The 18964-nt window shown below is 43.3% G+C and overlaps 6 non-coding genes across 6 annotated transcripts; 1 reads left to right on the plus strand and 5 right to left on the minus strand.

Moving 5' to 3' along the window:
* Positions 1-1679: 1679 nt before the first annotated feature.
* On the minus strand, positions 1680-1752 carry trnav-aac (transfer RNA valine (anticodon AAC)). Its single transcript has one exon. It is a non-coding gene; the product is annotated as a tRNA-Val (tRNA).
* Positions 1753-2031: 279 nt separating this feature from the next.
* Positions 2032-2104, minus strand: trnav-cac (transfer RNA valine (anticodon CAC)). The gene has a single exon. It is a non-coding gene; the product is annotated as a tRNA-Val (tRNA).
* Positions 2105-2205: 101 nt separating this feature from the next.
* Positions 2206-2278, minus strand: trnav-aac (transfer RNA valine (anticodon AAC)). Its single transcript has one exon. It is a non-coding gene; the product is annotated as a tRNA-Val (tRNA).
* A 440-nt stretch (positions 2279-2718) lies between these two features.
* trnav-uac (transfer RNA valine (anticodon UAC)) lies at positions 2719-2791 on the minus strand. Its single transcript has one exon. It is a non-coding gene; the product is annotated as a tRNA-Val (tRNA).
* Positions 2792-3151: 360 nt separating this feature from the next.
* Positions 3152-3223, plus strand: trnad-guc (transfer RNA aspartic acid (anticodon GUC)). Its single transcript has one exon. It is a non-coding gene; the product is annotated as a tRNA-Asp (tRNA).
* Positions 3224-3762: 539 nt separating this feature from the next.
* trnad-guc (transfer RNA aspartic acid (anticodon GUC)) lies at positions 3763-3834 on the minus strand. The gene has a single exon. It is a non-coding gene; the product is annotated as a tRNA-Asp (tRNA).
* Positions 3835-18964: the final 15130 nt, after the last annotated feature.

The raw sequence follows: 18964 nt of genomic DNA on the forward strand, positions 1-18964 counted from the left end.
GAAGGACTGCGCTGGGGAGCTGTCGGGTGTCTTCACGGACATCTTTAACGTTTCCCTGCAGCAGGCCATCGTCCCCTCATGTTTCAAGGCTGCCACCATCGTTCCTGTGCCGAAGAAACCTGCACCGTCCTGCTTCAATGACTACCGCCCTGTGGCACTGATGCCCATCATCATGAAGTGCTTTGAGCGGCTGGTCATGGAGCACATCAAGTCCGTTCTCCCCCCCCACCATTGACCCTTTCCAGTTTGCGTACCGTGCCAAGCGGTCCTCTGAGGATGCCATCTGCTCTGCCCTCCACTCGGCCCTCACCCACCTGGAGAGAAAGGACTCATATGTGAGGTTGCTGTTTGTGGACTTCAGCTATGCCTTCAACACCATTGTGCCGCAGCGACTCATCTGCAAACTCGACGAGCTGGGCCTCAGTACCTCCCTCTGCAACTGGCTACTGGACTTCCTCTGTCAGAGGCCTCAGGTGGTGCGTGTTGGCGACAAAATCTCCGCCAGCATCACGCTGAGCACGGGGGCCCCCCAGGGCTGCGTGCTCAGTCCATTGCTCTTCACCCTGCTGACGCATGACTGCACTGCGACCTACAGCGACAACCGCATAGTGAAGTTTGCTGACGACACGACTCTGGTGGGTCTCATCACGAAGGGCGACGAGACTCGGTACAGGTCGGAAGTTGACCTTCTGACCACGTGGTGCAGGGACAACAACCTCCTGCTGAACGTCAATAAGACCAAGGAAATCATTGTTGACTTCCGGAAGGGTCACACAACACATCTACCACTGATCATCGACGGTGCTGTGGTGGAGAGGGTGAGCTGCACCAAGTTCCTGGGGGTGCACATCAGTGAGGACCTCTCCTGGTCCGCAAACACCTCGTCACTGGCAAAGAAAGCTCAGCGCCGCCTGTACTTCCTGCGGAAGCTCAGGCGTGCATGTGCTCTTCAGGCAGTCCTGTCTACATTCTACCGTGGCACCATTGAGAGCGTCCTCACCAGTTGCATCGCTGTCTGGGGTGGTAACTGCACTGAACAGAACTTGAAGGCCCCGCAGCGCATAGTGAATACGGCTGGTAAGATTATTGGTGCTTCGCTCCCCTCCCTGAAGGACATTTACACCTCCCATCTCGCCCGCAAGGCAACCTCGATTGCCAGAGATGTGAGTCACCCGGCTCACTCTTTGTTTGACCTTCTGCCCTCTGGGAAGAGGTACAGGAGCCTGCGCTCCCGCACCACCAGACTCGCCAACAGCTTCTTTCTCCAGGCTGTTAGGGCCCTGAACTCGCTACCCCCTTCTGCGTAGCGTGCGGCACTGTTGCGCTATTTTCGGGAATGTCTGCTGTACGCGCACTTGCTCCTTTTTTTTCTGCTCCTCTTATTTATTTATTTATTGTTGTGTTATTTATTCATTATTTATTCAGCACGCTTTTGTTATACTTGTTTACTTGTTTGTCTGTTGTGAGCCATGTCTTGTCACCGTGGGATAGGGGGGAACGAAATTTCGGTTTCTTTGTGTGTCTTTGGCATGTGGAGAAATTGACAATAAAGCTGACTTTGACTTTGACTATGGAAACTTGCATGACTATAGTGTTAGAGCTGTCTTTCAAAAAGTGGCATCACGGACTGGAGCCGGAGAATTTTTTTCAAATGGGCTGACGAAAAGGTTCATACAGCTTGTTTCCACCCAGTTTCGAACCGGGGACCTTTCGCGTGTTAGGCGAACGTGATAACCACTACACTATGGTAACTTGTCTGACTGTTGAATGAGAGCCATATTGCAAAAAGTGGCGTCGCGGACTGGCACCGGAGATGAAATTTTTCAAATGTGCTGACAAAAAGGTTCGAAATAGCTTGATTCCAACCGGTTTCGAACCGGGGACCTTTAGCGTGTGAGGCGATCGTGATAACCACTACACTATGGAAACTTGCATGACTGTGCTGCGAGAGCTGTCTTTCAAAAAGTGGCATCACGGACTGGAGCCGGAGAATTTTTTTCAAATGTGCTGACAAAAAGGTTCAAAACAGCTTGTTTCCACCTGGTTTCGAACCGGGGACCTTTCGCGCGTGAGGCGAACGTGATAACCACTACACTATGGAAACTTGCATGACTGTTGAACGAGAGCCGTCTTTCAAAAAGTGGCATCACGGACTGGAGCCGGAGAATTTTTTTCAAATGGGCTGACGAAAAGGTTCATATAGCTTGTTTCCACCCGGTTTCGAACCGGGGACCTTTCGCGTGTTAGGCAAACGTGATAACCACTACACTATGGAAACTTGTCTGATGGTTGAATGAGAGCCGTATTGGAAAAAGTAGCATCGCGGACTGGCGCCAGACATTTTTCAAATGTGCTGACAAAAAGGTTCAAAATAACTTGTTTCAACCGGTGACCTTTCGCGTGTGAGGCGAACGTAATAACCACTACACTATGGAAACTTGCCTGACTGGTCCCTGAGAGCCGTCTTCCAAAGAAGACAAAGTTATCACAGACTGGAGCCTGAGACAAATTTTTCAAACGGGCTGACAGAAAATTACATGTGACATGTTTCCACCCGATTTCGAACCAGGGACCTTTCGCGTGTATGACGAATGTGATAACCACTACACTATAGAAACTTGCCAAACTGTTGTATGAGAGCTGTCTTTCAAAAAGTGGCATCACGGACTGGAGCCGGAGAAATTTTTCAAATGGGCTGACACAAAATTTCATTTGGCTTGTTTCCACCCGGTTTCGAACCAGGGACCTTTCACGTGTAAGGCGAACATGATAACCACTACACTATAGAAACTTGCTTGCAGATTACATGAGAGCCGTCTTCCAAAAAGTGGCATCACGGCCTGTCGCCGGAGACAGCTTCACATGGGCTCACAGAAAGGTACGGCTGGTTTGTTTCCACCCGATTTCGAACCGGGTACCTTTTGCATGTGAGGCGAACGTGATAACCACTACTCTATGGAAACTGCCCTGGTCACACTTGGTGAGCTATCTTGCAAAGAGTGGCATCACGGACTGGCGCCGGGCCGTTTTTACTCTTGCGTGTTAGGCGAATGTGAACTACACTGGAGAACTCTTTCGTATGACAGTGTCAGTGTATCTTTACCTGCTGGATATCTGCCACTTCCACTGGGCACTTGTAACGAAGAAGAGCTCCTCGTTAGTATAGTGGACAGTATCTCCGCCTGTCACGCGGAAGACCGGGGTTCGATTCCCCGACGGGGAGAGTTATACTTTTGGAATAAATTAATGCGTGTGCGTGTGTCTTGACGGGATCGCCACTTTATTGTGGTGAGACACTTTGTGCGTCTCCATAACCCCGAGACTATGTCGGCCGGAGTCTCGCACTCCTGTCAGGGTCACCCAAGCCGTCTTTTTAAAGAGCTAAAATAGAGAGGACCTGTAAACATAGTTATTCAAATTTTTATATGAAAAGCCTATACAATTGTGTTAGTTGCAGATATATTTGTGAAGTCTCAACCAGCTCTGTGCAGTGTGCTCTCCAAACTCCAAATCTACCAACATCATAGTTCACTTCAATTCCGACGAGGCACCATTTCTGTTGTGAATATGTAGTAACAAATGAGCAAACTAATTAAATAATGAATTTATAATTCAGTTAATGGGGTGGAATTCCACTGCCTGCAGTTAACACAAACTGTCACACAAAAACCACTGCAGTTGGTATATAATAGCTTTGCTGCAAACACGTTAACACACTTTGGTAGACAACATACCCAACGCTAGTTCACATGAAGAAAATTACTCCCCGTCGGGGAATCGAACCCCGGACTTCCACGTGACAGGCGGAGATACTGTCCACTATACTAACGAGGAAGTCAAAGAAGCCAACTTGTCACTAGAACTGGGCGCGTAGTGGAGTAAGTTATATCGCACTACATTTCAGAGAAATCTCAAAGTGTTAATTTAATACCACACCACCTGCTTTTTTTAAAGACACATTATTCACTCTATGTGAGGCCAACGGTTTTGATGAAATGAGACACATTTTGGTTACACCTTTTTTGTTACAAATTGTTTTTAATACATCAAATGTATAGCGATTCTTTCCACCCCAATCTTCAATCAATCTTGAAGGCACTTTGCACAATTTTGCTACAAAATCAAACTTGTAACCCAACGCTACATCTCGACTCTAAAGTAAGCCCATCGTTAATGCTAATTACATATGGACAAAGTGCACCCTAGCGGCCTGCTGGCTACAAAGGGATCAAGAATTGTCCCTGCATGTTACGTCACGAGATCTCTTGTGTGTGTGTGTGTGTGTGTGTGTGTGTGTGTGTGTGTGTGTGTGTGTGTGTGTGTGTGTGTGTGTGCGTGTGTGTGTGTGTGTGTGTGTGTGTGTGTGTGTGTGTGCGTGCGTGCGTGCGTGCGTGCGTGCGTGCGTGCGTGTGTGTGTGTGTGTGGTTTGCGTGTGTGCTTGCGTGGGCGTGTGTGTGTGTGTCTGTACATGTGTGCGTGTGACTTTAGTGTATAATGAGGTGGGAAGTAAACTTGGGGTATATTTTCAGCTTTATTTATATTTCCAGCTATTAGACATTCTCCATAACCACATCTTAAAAAGTAATCTCGTGTGCTACATATCAGTCTCGTTACAAAGACATACTGTTCGAAAGATTAGTGGTGCTTACAAGTTATTGGCCCACAACCTGTTGTCATTATACAACAGCCCATAGAATATTGCCACCCCTATTACTATGCTCTTACAGATTTGAATCAAATCTTGGCTAGAATTGTGAACTTTATTTCTGTATTTATTTCAATATTTTTAAATATTAGTCATTTGCATACCTGCTTTGCATTGTGTTGCATTGTTATAGCAGCAACAAATCCATCCAATAATCCATCCAGTCATCCATCCATCCATTCTAGGTATTGCGCTCTTATCTGGGGGCAGCAACTTTAGCAGTGAAGCCCAGACTTTGCTCCCTCCAGCAACTTCATTCATCTCTTCCAGCGGTGTTCTCAGGCCAGCCAGAAGACGTACAGAGTCTCTCCAGTGTGCCCGAGGTTATCCTTCTGAGACGTGCCCCAGCATACCTCACTAGGGAGGCTTCCTGATCGGATTCCTAAACCATCTCATCTGGCTGGTCTCAATCCAGGGGAGCAGCAGCTCTGCAAGTAGTGAATGCAGTTTCATTCAGGGTTCTTTCAAGGTCACAAGCAGTTTTGAACAAGTTCCCAACAACAACAAGAGCTGTTTGCAATAAACTGGTGGCGAACATCTTTGCGACTTTGCCACTTAAATTGGACTTATAGAGCTTTTCTAAACATGCAAAGAAAAAATGTTCAACTACATTTGTAACAAAATCTTTCTTTATGCCTCATGAATTAAAAATTTGGAACAATGGTTTGTTAAAATAAAAACAAGCGTCTCTGCTATCAAAAAACAATTATCATGTTTTTGCATCACCGTGTTTTATCCAGGCTAATCTGTCTTCATAAAAAATGACCCTAAATAGCACAACGGCAATTTCTAGTACTCCCAATCTCCCATTTAGTTAGTAATTTCATGCAATTTTCTAAAAACCTCTGCCCCAAACATAATTAAACCTTTTGATTGGTGGGACCACTTTGGGCACTAAGATAGATTGTTTGGCTACATTGAGGATACGTTTTGGATACATACATTGAGGGATTTGTGCTTTTTTGTTTTCTCCAGTCCCCTGGTCTGGTGGTTGGGCAAAGCCTCCAGGCAGCACCTGCTCATAAATATTGAGGCTTTTAGCACCCTAATTTTGATGAAGGATGGTGCCAGGACAGGCCAGGGAAAAAAGTACCATCGAAGCATTTTGTGATGAGGTCACCCTTTCATCTCGGGTAGTGATGTCGATCATGCACTGAGTCACATTTTCAGCCCATGACTCTTGTGTACATGTACCAATAAAGAAAGTTGTTTGCATTTTCAAGCTGGAGATACAGTCCCTAGTGAGTTTGTGACAGTTTAAAATACTAAAATGTGTTGTACAGTATGAACTGTAAAGAGTGTTTTTTCTGGAGATTGAAAACAAATGTATGAATTCAAAGAACATTTGCAGTCGCAGCACAGTACATCGTTTAGTTCTACCATGTCTTTTGAAAAAAACACTGCTTTCATTTTATATTATATAAATATAGAAAATTATGTATGTTTAGTGAAGTCTAGAAACATTTTTATTTTTCAATGAAAACAAGTAGGGCATTTATGTTAAGTGAGATCCAGAATGACTTTTTTTTAATATAAAAGATATTAGGGCGGCTCGGAGGGGCACTGGGTAGCACGTCCGCCTCACAGTTAGGAGGATGCGGGTGCGATTCCACCTCGGGCCCTCCCTGTGTGGAGTTTGCATGTTCTCCCCAGGCCCACGGGCACTCCAGTTTCCTCCCACATCCCAAAACCATGCTTGGTAGGCCGATTGAGCACTCCAAATTGTCCCTAAGTGTGAATGCGATTGCAAATGGTTGTTTGTCTCTGTGTGCCCTGCGATTGGCTGGCAACCGGTTCAGGGTGTCCCCCGCCTACTACCCGATGACGGCTGGGATAGGCTCCAGCACACCCGCGACCCCCGTGGGGACTAAGTAGTACAGAAAATGGCTGGATGGATGGAGATCCAGAATTGCTTTTTTTTAATATAAAAGATATTCATGTGTATATATTTATGTAGAAAAGGCTGTCTTTATTTTATATTTACTCTATAATAAAGACCATATCCTTAAAGTGTACTGTTAAAATACAACCTGTTTTCATTATTGTTATGATGTTAAGCAGAATTGTTGGCCTCTGAGAAAACAAACTAATACAATAACCTGTAATCTAACTTAGTTTCTGATCCAATCACATGATCAGTAAAGTAACTAACTTTTTCAAGATAGCTGTAGAAACACTGTTGCTAAGATACAGCCCATTCTATCCATAAGTGACTCTGAGGCAATAGTAGAGTTGTAATATTTTGCTTTCTCATCCTCCCAATTCTAGTAATCATGCGGCACATTAAAAAGAATGAGAGGATCCACTTTGGTTGGAAGCAAACACATTGCACAACGCTCTTTTTCACCACTCTGGTCTGCAATTTTGAAACAGCCAGTCCAACCAATCTGCATATAGATTTGCGGCGCGCTCACGCCAGACTTGCACCGGTCACCAAAGTAGAGCTCTCTATATCATCTGGGACCAAGCATAGAATGAGTGCACTTTAAATAGCCATCCAATTACCATAGAGAGTAATTGATACATGCTGACCGAGTAAATTAAATGGCTGGAATCTAATGGCTTAGGTGATATAATGGAAGATTTCTCTTGCTGACCGCTCCGTCCTGTATCTTTTAGCTAGATAGTAAACCACCATTTACTTTTGTTGCTGTGTCATCTGTATTTGAAATTACTTAGACTCACTCAAGCAATTTAGAGCTTTTGTAGCAAATTTACTATAACGATATAGGAATGCATTAGCGATGTTTTTGCAGCATCTAATTTGATGGTCAACATGGCCAACAAGGGTTCATTGCAGGGCATACAAAACTGATCCACCACACGCTGTTGGTTAAAAATAAATAAATCATAGAAACTGACCCAATTGTTCAAACGGTAATGGCTCTTGAGAAAAAGAACAAGATCCTGGACACAATAGGGTTGAATGAGTTTACTCTGCAGGGTGTCCGCGCTCTCCAATATTGACAGGGAGAGAAACTCAGTCATCGGGAAAGAGATTCAGAGCAGAGCCACTGCTCCTCCATATTCAGAGGAAGGAGCCAGATGAGGTGGCGTTGGTATCTGATCAAAGTACGTCCTGGAAACCTCCTTGCTGAGGTTTTCCAGGCTTGGCCGACCAGGAGGAGGAATAATCTATTTATAGGAGAAAATAATCTATTTCCCTTACATTACTTTTTTATTCAGAGGTTCTTGTTTTTTCAGCAAAAGGATGATAATCGGCACAAGTGCGCTCGGTATAAAAGTACTAAAATTGGCCAACGAGCATTCAACAAATTACTACTAAACTGAATAACCACAGGGCAAGTGCATCATCTTTAATCTAAAGCTCAAGTAAATGAAAGACTCCTCAGCCTTTGCCCTCTTCTCACCTTCCCTGCCCTCTCCCGGCATACACATTAACGGGAGAACACGACTATCAAGGTGCTGACTTTTTTACTGTCAAAAACGATTGAAGGTTCTTGTACATCACACATATTCTATGTGCATTTTAGTTCAATACTGGCAGAAACATGACCAAGGAACTACAGACAAGCAAGAGTGCACAGCTTTAAGTGTATAAAAATGTTATATTAAGCAATGTTCACAGTGTAATTGCAGATGAGTACCAAAGACCAGGTAGAGGAAGCTTGAATGAAGAGTCTACTCTCCACATCAGTGATTAAAGGGCATTGAGATTTCATACATTATGAGGAAATGATTAGGAATAAGATGAGAGTCAATTAATCAACCTATTGAGTTGATGAAGTTCCTATGCCACTCACCTGGCATACAAATGACCGTGACTGTGTTTTTATTTCAGCAAATCAAAGTCCATATGTTCCATCAAGAACTGTTTTTCACAATTTAACTCTTGAGGCAGACTTTGCTCCACTTTAAATGTTAAGTTAGTATTTTTTTTTTATAATTGACTACCGTATTTGCCGGTGTATTGGTCGACCTTTTTCGATCCAAAATCGACCGAAAAAAATCGACCTCGACTTATACACCGAGTCATAAAATTTAACTTCGTATTCATCGCTTCAAATGTGATGGTAACCAAGGCCGTTTCTCATGCATCTCATTGTGCGTTGCACTTAGAAAATTTGAACCGGGCGGCGTGCGCGAGTGCGCGGCCCGCTGGAAGTCCAATGAGTCTCCTCCGCGGTGCTTATAAAGTGCCGATCCGCTCGGCTTGGAGCTATTTCCGGCCTCCCGTTGGTGCCGGGCGGCGTGCGCGAGCTCGCCGGCCGCTGGAAGTCGAATGAGGCGCCGCGAACTCCTCCGCGGTGCTTATAAACAGCCGATCCGCTCGGCGGGGGCTATTTTCGGCCACTTGGCGCGTGCGCACGGCCTCCCGGATGTGCCGGGCGGGTGCGCGAGCTCGCCGGCCGCTGGAAGTCGAATGAGGCGCCGCGATCTCCTCCGCGGTGCTTATAAACAGCCGATCCGCTCGGCTTGGAGCTATTTCCGGCCTTCCGTTGGTGCCGGGCGGCGTGCGCGAGCTCGCCGGCCGCGATCTCCTCCGCGGTGCTTATAAACAGCCGCATGCGCACGGCCTCCCGGAATTTGAACAGATTTCGTCAATAAATTTCGCATATTGAATTTTGAAGTTTAATATAATGCAACAATTGAGCTCGACTTATACAAAGGATATATCATAAAATCGTAAATTTCCGTCGAATTTTAGGGGGTCGACTTATACACCGAGTCGACCTGTACACCGGCAAATACGGTATATGCTGTGAAAGAATTTGAGTTGATTTTCCTTGATGCAAAACTATTTAACACACTTCCCTATGCCTTTGTTTGTGTCTTGGGAAGACAACTGAATGAAACACTTGGTCTGTAAACAAATTAAATTAAAGTGGAAGTCAATCCTAAGATTTTTTTTTGTCCACTAATATGCTGTATGCGCCCCCCACCCCCCACTAGTCTAAACACGACATTCTGGTGAATATTGTGTTTGTGGAATTTGAGTTGAGCAGCGAAATTCTCCCGTTAATAGCCAGGGCACACCAATCACGGTTTAGCTTCAGAAAACTGGTCAGCCTTGATCACCCGCAAATCAAGACACCTATTTAAGCGCACCTCTCCTGTGTCAGTTTTTCCGTGATCCTGCCGATTTACTCACACAGACTGAGTCCCGTTGCCGACCTTGCCAGCCTGTTTTTCCGACCATTCCTGAACTCTGCCCAGCCTGACCCACTACCTGTTCCTGATCACACTTATGTCATGCCTTCCTGTTTGATCGATCTGCTCCGAACTCTGCCTGGTCTGACCTCCTGCCCATTCCCGACCGCGAATTCATCTTGCCCCTGTCTGATTCATTGTCGCATGATGCCTGCTTCCCTACCAATCCGTCAGCCTGCTGGGTTGCCTGTGGCTGTGCTCAGGCACCAGTTGTCCGCCTGCCTGGCTGCTGCTTCATTGCTGCTCTGCTAGAGTTCCATTTTCCCCACTTTCCTTTGCCCGAAATTTAATAAAAGCCTCATGCTGCACTTGGTTGCTCAGCCTGGTTTGTCACAGACAGCAAGTGGCAAAATGGCCGCCCTTCGAGATGGATAAAAACAGGTGGATTTTGCCTTCAAATTCCAAAAACAAGACATTGATCAGAACAATATCAGCTAGTTGCACTGCACAGAACGTATGACAAAGGAAAATTTGGAGGTTGACTTCCCCTCCTCTCTAAATAAGACTCTTGTCATGCTGTCATGTGTCGTCCGGATCATTTCCTGTTTTATTGTGTGATTTTCCTCTCGTTCCAGTCAGTGTGTCCTTCCCCTGTGCGTCCGGTCACGTGATCCCCTGATTCCAAGTGTGTGCACCTGCGTCAATGACCAACTGTCTTCACCTGTGTTCCCCTCCTGTGTCCATATAACCCGCGTCTTTCCTAGTATCCAGTGCCAGTGCGTCTTGCCTTGCTGAGAACACTAGCGATCACGAAACCCTTGAGTCCACGTAGAAGCCTTGTTTGAACGTCTTTGATCACCGATGTTAACTTGGTTACATCGCTATCTTGTTTTTTGTATTTCCCTCGGTTCGAGGCGCTTTGATTTCTCCTTTTTCTCCCTCGGTTCGAGGCGCCTTAGTTTCCCCTTTTTCCCTCCTCGTGAGGCGTTTTTTGTTCGACCATCAGTGGAGACAATAAACACTTTGTTGAACTTTGGAATCTCTGCATTCGAGTCCTCTCCCTGCTCTGCGCCTGACAACTCTCTTGCTTAGCACATAGTAGAGTTGAAATGAGCCATATTCCAGGCATCCATTATTCTTGGCACTGTATGAAATGAATAACCTGCTTCCGTCTGGTGGTTGTAGTGTATTTACCAAACCTCAGTCATGGGAAGTTAAACAAAATGGAAAATCAGGCCTGAAAGCCGGCGTAATCCAGCAAAATAGTAACAAACATACTTTTTCCTGCAAAATAATCTCAGATGAAATGCGAAGAACTCAGTAATGGAAAGTTACACACACAAAAAAGTTTTGTGGTTTGTCAATGCAATGATTCAATTCTATGCAATTTGCTGGCTGTTATTTCAAATTTCCAGTAACTCAACAGTTACTCTAGGTTAGAAAACAAACAAAAAACAAACAAACAACTAGTCAATGATGACTGAGATTAAAATAATATACAAAGGGATGATGTTCCACAATGCAAAGTAAGATTCTACTTAAGGTCATTTGGAACTAAAAACAAAAGGCTCATTTTGGTCAGTGAAAGATTAATATGGCACTATGTGGGAATGTGTCAGGATTGGAAAATAATTATTATTTTTACCATGTTACCTTTTTGTGATGAAAATCCCCCCTTGGATTTTGATTGATACTGTTTATGTTGATTATTTAATTGATGTAATTACGGGCTAATTTAATCTCAAATCATATGAGCTTCAACAAGCAACCACCACCTGAAATCATTGTAATAATAATGATGATCCACGGATTATTATTTATTTAGTTTGAAGGTGAACATGATACATTCTTGTCTTTTAATAAGGTATAAAATGTAACATTTTTATCCCGTGTGGTAGGTAGAGAATAAAGATTTTCTTCAAGTAACTGATGACTCTGCCACTCAGAAAAATGAATTTAGGATGCTTACTGAGTGTGTTACAGCTCATAATATTGTCTGGCTGTTAATCTCTGCTTGTGTTTGTAATCCATGTATGCCAATCCTCAGATGTGCTGCCACCTCCAACTGCTCCTCCCAGATTGACGGTCCCTCGTCACCGATTTGAATCGTTGCTAAGGAAAATAGCCTGATGGATGATGGAAGCCGAGGAAGCTGCTCCACCCACAAACTGCACTTGTTACACACCATTGAGTTATAAAATGACTCTATTTGTGTCTCATGCTGGCTGGTAATGTGAGCAGGCGGACTCTTGCATTTAGATAGTTACTGATGCTTCTGTTGTTCAATGCAGCTGAGTGGAGAGATGGAATTGGTATGAGTATTTAACTATTCTTAATAGCAAGTATGTATACTGTAGTCTCTTCTGCGTGTCCTGAGACATCCCCGGGATCTCCTGCCGGTGGGACATGCCCGGAACACCTCCCCGGGGATGCGTCCAGGAGGCATCTTGATGAGATGCCCGAGCCACCTTATCTGGCTCCTCTCAATATGAATGAGCATCGGCTCGACTCCGAGTCCCTCACAGATGACCAAGGTTCTCACCCTATATCTAAGGGACAGCCCAGACACCCTGCAGAGGAAACTCATTTCGGCCCCTTGTAAAGGTTTTCATCCTAAGTCACGACACAGCTCAAAAGTATGGTAGGCTACGCTAGCAGCTGCGGGGTTTTGTCAAAAGGGATGTTGACTATTTGGGGTGCATGAGGCGTTACTGAATCTGTGTCCACTAATAGTGTTTCAAACGTGTGTAATGGCCCGGAGAAGTGGCTGCTGTGACAGATGAATGACTTGCTGTGCAGCGGGGGCACATTGCGGATGAACTTTAGTTCCTTCTGTTATGCAGGTGAGTAATTAGGCCCATTCATTTTTATTAATTTTAATTAATTTTAGATTTTAATGGCATGGAGCACAAATCTAGCCTGATATAAAAGAAAAGTCGAGTGAAAACATTTCTTTATAATATGTTCTATGTACCCCTACTAGTCTAAACATGACATTCTGATTAATGTAGCGTCTGTGAAATAAGAATTGAGGAGCAAAATCCTCCTGTTATAATCCATCTGAGGGGGCGATCATTTGGCCCGTTGCTTGCAGACTGAAAATGACATCACCATGCTGAAGAGCTCAGTCAGTTTACCAATCACAGCTGAAACCCAGAAAAAAGGTGAGCTGTGCTCTGACTCTATCTGGCAAATACATATGTGGGGATAATTGCTTATTGCCACTGTAAACATCTCCAAAACATTCAAGAAACTAGCTAGTTTTGCTTATGACATATTTCTTCCTATTCCCATGTAGAGTTCGAGAATAAATGTTAACATCATAAAGCTGCATCGTGTATCATGTGTGTGTGTGTGTGTGTGTGTGTGTGTGTGTGTGTGTGTGTGTGTGTGTGTGTGTGTGTGTGTGTGTGTGTGTGTGTGTGTGTGTGTGTGTGTGTGTGTGTGTGTGTGAATGTGTGTGTTTTCAAAACAAACTCAAACTCCTTAACTATAGCAGCCTTAAACACCTCTTCAGACGTTTTAAGCCACAGGTGTCAAACTCAAGGCCTGGGGGCCAGATACGGCCCGCCACATCATTTTATGTGGCCCGCGAAGACAAATCGTGCATCAAATTCGTGTGTCATTACTAGAATTGCAAATGTCTTCACTTTTAATATCTATCTTTTTTTTAAAAAATATTTGACCAGTTTTCACTCGTCTGATTTGAAAACGAGTTATTTGTCAGTCTGTTTTGTGGCTTTTACTGTATATAATATGAGGTGCTCATACATTTATTTGGGTTGACAGTCATAATGGCCCTCCGAAAGAAGCTATGACTACAATACGGCCCACGGAAAAAAATGAGTTTGACACCTCTAGTGGTGGTTGAGTGTACTTCAGGCAGTAAAATTCCACCACAATTAATTAGTTTGCATTTTCATTACAATGTGTATTTCTGATGGAACGCTATGCATGATTTTAATGCATTTACTGTAAAATGTATGACTGATGGGCTGGAGAATTATTGCCTACGTCATTTCCAAGTAATGGCAGCCAACAGCGGCACTTTGAAGATGAAACTCATGCAAATGCACCATAGACCAAGCCAACAGCAAACCAGTGTGAAACCAGAGGACCTGCAGGTGGGAGACAAGAGAATTTCCGAGTCACTTTTTTTTCTCCCCATTGTGAGCTAGTAGAAGATTTATCCAATGCTAAATGAACAGGATTTGGTGAATTTATTGAACATTAGTATAGAGCTCTACTTTTCTCGATGTTCTCTTGGTAGTTTAATTCTCCAATACCATGCTTTAGCTCTTAATTCAGAAAATGAAAATGCTTTGTTAAGGATGCTCCCTTTGCGATGAGAGGCAGGAATTGGACCCAAAAGTGGACACTGACAACAAAGTCACAATACATAAGACTCATGAAAAACTAAATCACAAGGGTCTCTTTTTTTGTACTGCCGCTATTATGCTTGCATGTATTAATGACATTACAAAGCCTGTGGTCTAAAAATACCTGAATATGAGCAGGCGCTTCGGTTTAAAACGTTCCCTCCAAACATGGCAGGTCACATTGGGACAGGTCACATACTATTAAGCTCATGCTTAATAGATCTTGAGGGTAGAGCATCCTTTTTTCTCCGTGTTTCTCCTCAGTGTCGAATAAAAACACCATGCCACGACACAATCGAGCCCCACCTGAAATAAAAACATGACATTTAGCATTAACCACACAATTTTTTTTTCCATGACGGGCTGATAGTTGGTATATCATGAAGAAGAGGAATAATCTTCACACCATATCCTCACTTGCAACCAAGTTCTGACAGTTGTCAGCATTCTGAAGTAAAACGCTACTCCTTTGCAACAAGTTGGACATTGTGTACACGCTGACGAGGAGTTTTTGTAAATGTAATGTGCAATATACTGTATTTTGCCATTCATTCTGTTACTAACACCCCGCCCAAACACACACACAAACACACACGCACACACACACTACTGATTTAATAAAATAGAGTTCAAGTTAGGACATACATGAAATAAGAAGGCACAACATCCCTTAGGCCATTATTGGCAATCAAATATCCATCCATCCATTTTCTGAACCGCTTAGTCCCCACGGGGGTCGCGGGCGTGCTGGAGCCTATCCCAGCCGTCATCGGGCAGTAGGCGGGGGACACCCTGAACTGGTTGCCAGCCAATCGCAGGGCACACAGAGACAGACAACCAATCGCACTCACACTCACACCTAGGGACAATTTGGAGTCTTCAATCGGCCTACCAAGCATGTTTTTGGAATGTGGGAGGAAACCGGAGTGCCCGGAGAAAACCCACGCGGGCCCGGGGAGAACATGCAAACTCCACACAGGGAGGGCCGGAGGTGGAATCGAACCCGCACCCTCCTAACTGTGAGGCGGACGTGCTACCCAGTGCGCCACCGAGCCGCGCAATCAAATATGTTGATGAAAAGAAAAGATGGACAGATAGATAGATGGATGGATGGATGGATGTATGGATGGATGGATGGATGGATGGATGGATGGATGGATGGATGGATGGATGGATGGATGGATGGATGGATAGATAGATAGATAGATAGATAGATAGATAGATAGATAGATAGATAGATAGATAGATAGATAGATAGATAGATAGATAGATAGATAGATAGATAGATAGATAGATAGATAGATAGATAGATAGATAGATAGATAGATAGATAGATAGATAGATAGATAGATTTGGTTTTCCAGCAGCATTCATACCGCAGACTGGGTATATAAAAGACATGCTGATGACATGAGCGCAACTCAATAGGCTTCTAGAAAAGGCTGCCACTCACAACGGCGCCACAAAAGAAAACCAATAAGTGCGACAAAAACAAAATGTTGATTTTTGTGATTCCCTGGTTGCAGTGATATAGAATTGCAGTGCAAAATACCAAGACGAGTTTATAACCCTGGAATGTGAAGTTTTCAGGTCGCTAGCTTCTTTTCCTCTTTTCACCTCAGCAATTAATGGTCAAGTATTGTCTTGTGTAGACAAGTCGACAATACCTGCCTTTCTCTGGAATACACAGTGAGGTAATCAGTGTTTTCATTTTTGACTACACTCAAACACGCTTGATACTTGGGTTTGCCTAGCCGGGATCTCTAATATCAATACTTCTATTCTATTAACGTACTTTTTGGCACATCTGCAACTGAAATCACACTCGCAGTATCTACTGTTCTGATATATTTTCTTGTGTTAAGAGCGATGAACAAGAAAAAGGAGCCTGCTCTTTTCTGAGGAAATTACATCTGTATGTAGCTTAGACATCACAAGCAAAATAAGTATTTTTAGTTGCTACTAGCTGCAGCTTTTTTGTACCCTCATTCTAAGGGAGGAGGAAAAGCTTGCTTGATGGATTATAGTTTTATTTTTCACAAAGGCTGTTAAATGTCAAAAGCGAGGGGTGTGCTTGACTGCACGGTGAATAATTTCGTAAAACTGCGAAGATGAAAGAAAGCTAGGATGCAACAAGAAATTAAAAGTAAGGTCAGCGAGAAAAATAAGATGGCTCAACAATTCATTAATGTACAGTTTACATTTTATTGTAAAACAATAGACCCGTTAAATTTCCCAGTGGCAGGCCCTCTACAGAAAAACTGTACAACCCAGCAGGACACGCAAATGTTTTGCTCCAAAGGTAACACTGAGCATTTTGGGACAGGTTCATTTAAATTTCCAAACACAAAGCAAAGTGAATAACTATACAGCAATAGACACATCAAAGTAGTTTGTGTGTGTGTGCGTGTGTGTGTGTGTGTGTGTGTGTGTGTACGTGCGTATGTTCGTGTGTTTTTAACCACAGCTCAACTGCCACAGTCCAGAATCAGCTTAACTTTAAAACTGTTAATATACAATATGTATAATGAGTTCATGTAATGATTATGACCCCGTGAGGACAAGCGGTATAGAAAATGGGTAGGCGGGATTAATGCACAATTACAGCACTTTTTTAAATCAAGCAGATGTGTGCCAGGTGGATGATGATGGTCTGCCATGTTTGCCTGATGTTGTTTACAGCATACTGTTGGATGATGCAACCAGCCCCCACCTTTGAGAGGAAATATATTACCTTCATTGCTGAATGTAATCTGGTCTAGACATAGTTGTAAACGGGGGGGATACATAGACTGTTAAAAAAAGGTTGCTGCATCCGTTTTTTTCTCTCTGATGCAGTTATCCATACCAGTATTTTGCCAAGTTTGGATGCAGTCCACCTGATGAACACATAATTTGCGGTAACATTTGTGTTCATTTTATCAGAGCAGATAATGACCATACAATTCCAGCTCGAAAATGGTAGATGGTTAACAGGTGGTGTTTATACAAAAGCATAAAAGTGACATGGCAGGACAGTCCCTGTTGCATGCATTAATCTTTCTGCTTTCAAACCAAGACATACAGATGCCAATGAACTGGATTGAATTCAGGAACATTAAACATGTTGTGATTTTTCGAAATTAAGAAAGAAATGTGCTCAGTGCAAGGCAACACTTCCCATAGGTGGATGTGAACTTGCACAGCCTTTTGTTTAACACATTTCTAAAGACATGCTGATAATCACTTTATTGGAAACTGAAACTGTACAAAGTCCCACTCAATGAGTCAGTGTGTTGGGTTTTGCATGAGTTTGTGCAATAATTGATTCTAAGTGAACGTCATATCGTTAAAATTAGCAAAGCTTCACAATTGGAATACCACGCCAGCTCGGTGCATACTTTAAAGCGGGGCGGGGGGAAGTCAATGGGGGCAGGTTGGATATAAATGATTTTTCAACAGTCTTGAAAATAAAATATGATTTTCCTCTAAAACAGTAGTTTGGGGAATCAGATCAATATTTGGAACGCCGCCACCTGTTATATGAATATCGATCCATCTATATTCACGAGATCATTTGGGTCAACAAGATGGAGATGACTGAACAGAGTGGAACCAGTATGTAGTGTGTTTGGTGTGTTCTCATTTTAGAGGATTCACTTGTCAGATAAGCACGACAGAAAAAGGTTATTCTAAAAATAATGTGCCACATGATTAGTGGGCATAATTCCTTTTACATATTATAGCAGAAGAAAAGTTATACACAAAAGGGCAGTGGTACATTGTTAGAAAAACACATTTTGTTTTTGGTTCTTACCAGTTGCGATGCAGTTGCTGTAATATTTAAATGCTTCGTCATTTCATTATGTCACTTTTATTCTGTCATATAGGCCTAATGTCTCACAATACTGGTACATAAACTTGAGTTACAGAGTGAAAAGTTGTCAGTATGTTGACTCGTCGAGATTTCTTCCAGATAGAATGTCTAGCTGTGTTCACTATTGTTAGATTTCTGTATATAAAGACTTTGGCTTTTCAACTTCCGTGTCATGTCTGCTTCTGAGTCCAAATTCTGAGCCTGCAATAGAAGAAATAGTGTATGACTGGTGATAATAAAAAACAATGCAAAACTAACTACAGTGGGACCTGAGTTGAGATTCAAACACAGAACCCGAAAACTGTGAGACAAGTGTGCTAACCACCATAACACCATGCTGCTTCTTTTGGATCCTCTTCTAAACGAGAACAAACAATTTACAAACAGGAAGCCTGGAGCTTTAAGTCAAATTCACTTTATTTGACACAGATGATAAAAGATCATTCCCAGCCATTGCACCAGTACTCAACTATTGCCAATCACATTCCCAGATGAAAAATGAACGGTCGTGTCAGGAAAGTGATCCAGAGTAAAAGGTAAACAAATTATGAGAGTGAAGACTGCTTACGGGAAAGCCGTAACAATAACGTACATTATGTTATTAGTATATTATACAGTGGTGCCCTTAGATATGAGTGTCGAGACTTTATCAAGATGCAAGATGTCACTTGGTAATTTTTTTTGTCTTGAGACTCCAGCTAAATTTCCGATACAACTGACCGTCTCTAGATGGCGGCAGCAAACTTTACAACATAGAGCCGCCATCAATTCTCATTGGTTTTCTTGCAATGGAAAAAGACAACATTGGCTGGGTTGCCAAATGCCAATAGACAACAGCAAAAGAAGAAGAACAGGTGACTTCGGGCTGGACTGGACTGGGTCCAAAGCCCACATGGGTCCAAAATGGATGAG

The sequence above is a fragment of the Syngnathus scovelli genome, chromosome 3 (genome assembly GCF_024217435.2).
Source record: "Syngnathus scovelli strain Florida chromosome 3, RoL_Ssco_1.2, whole genome shotgun sequence".
NCBI classification, from domain to species: Eukaryota; Metazoa; Chordata; class Actinopteri; order Syngnathiformes; family Syngnathidae; genus Syngnathus; species Syngnathus scovelli.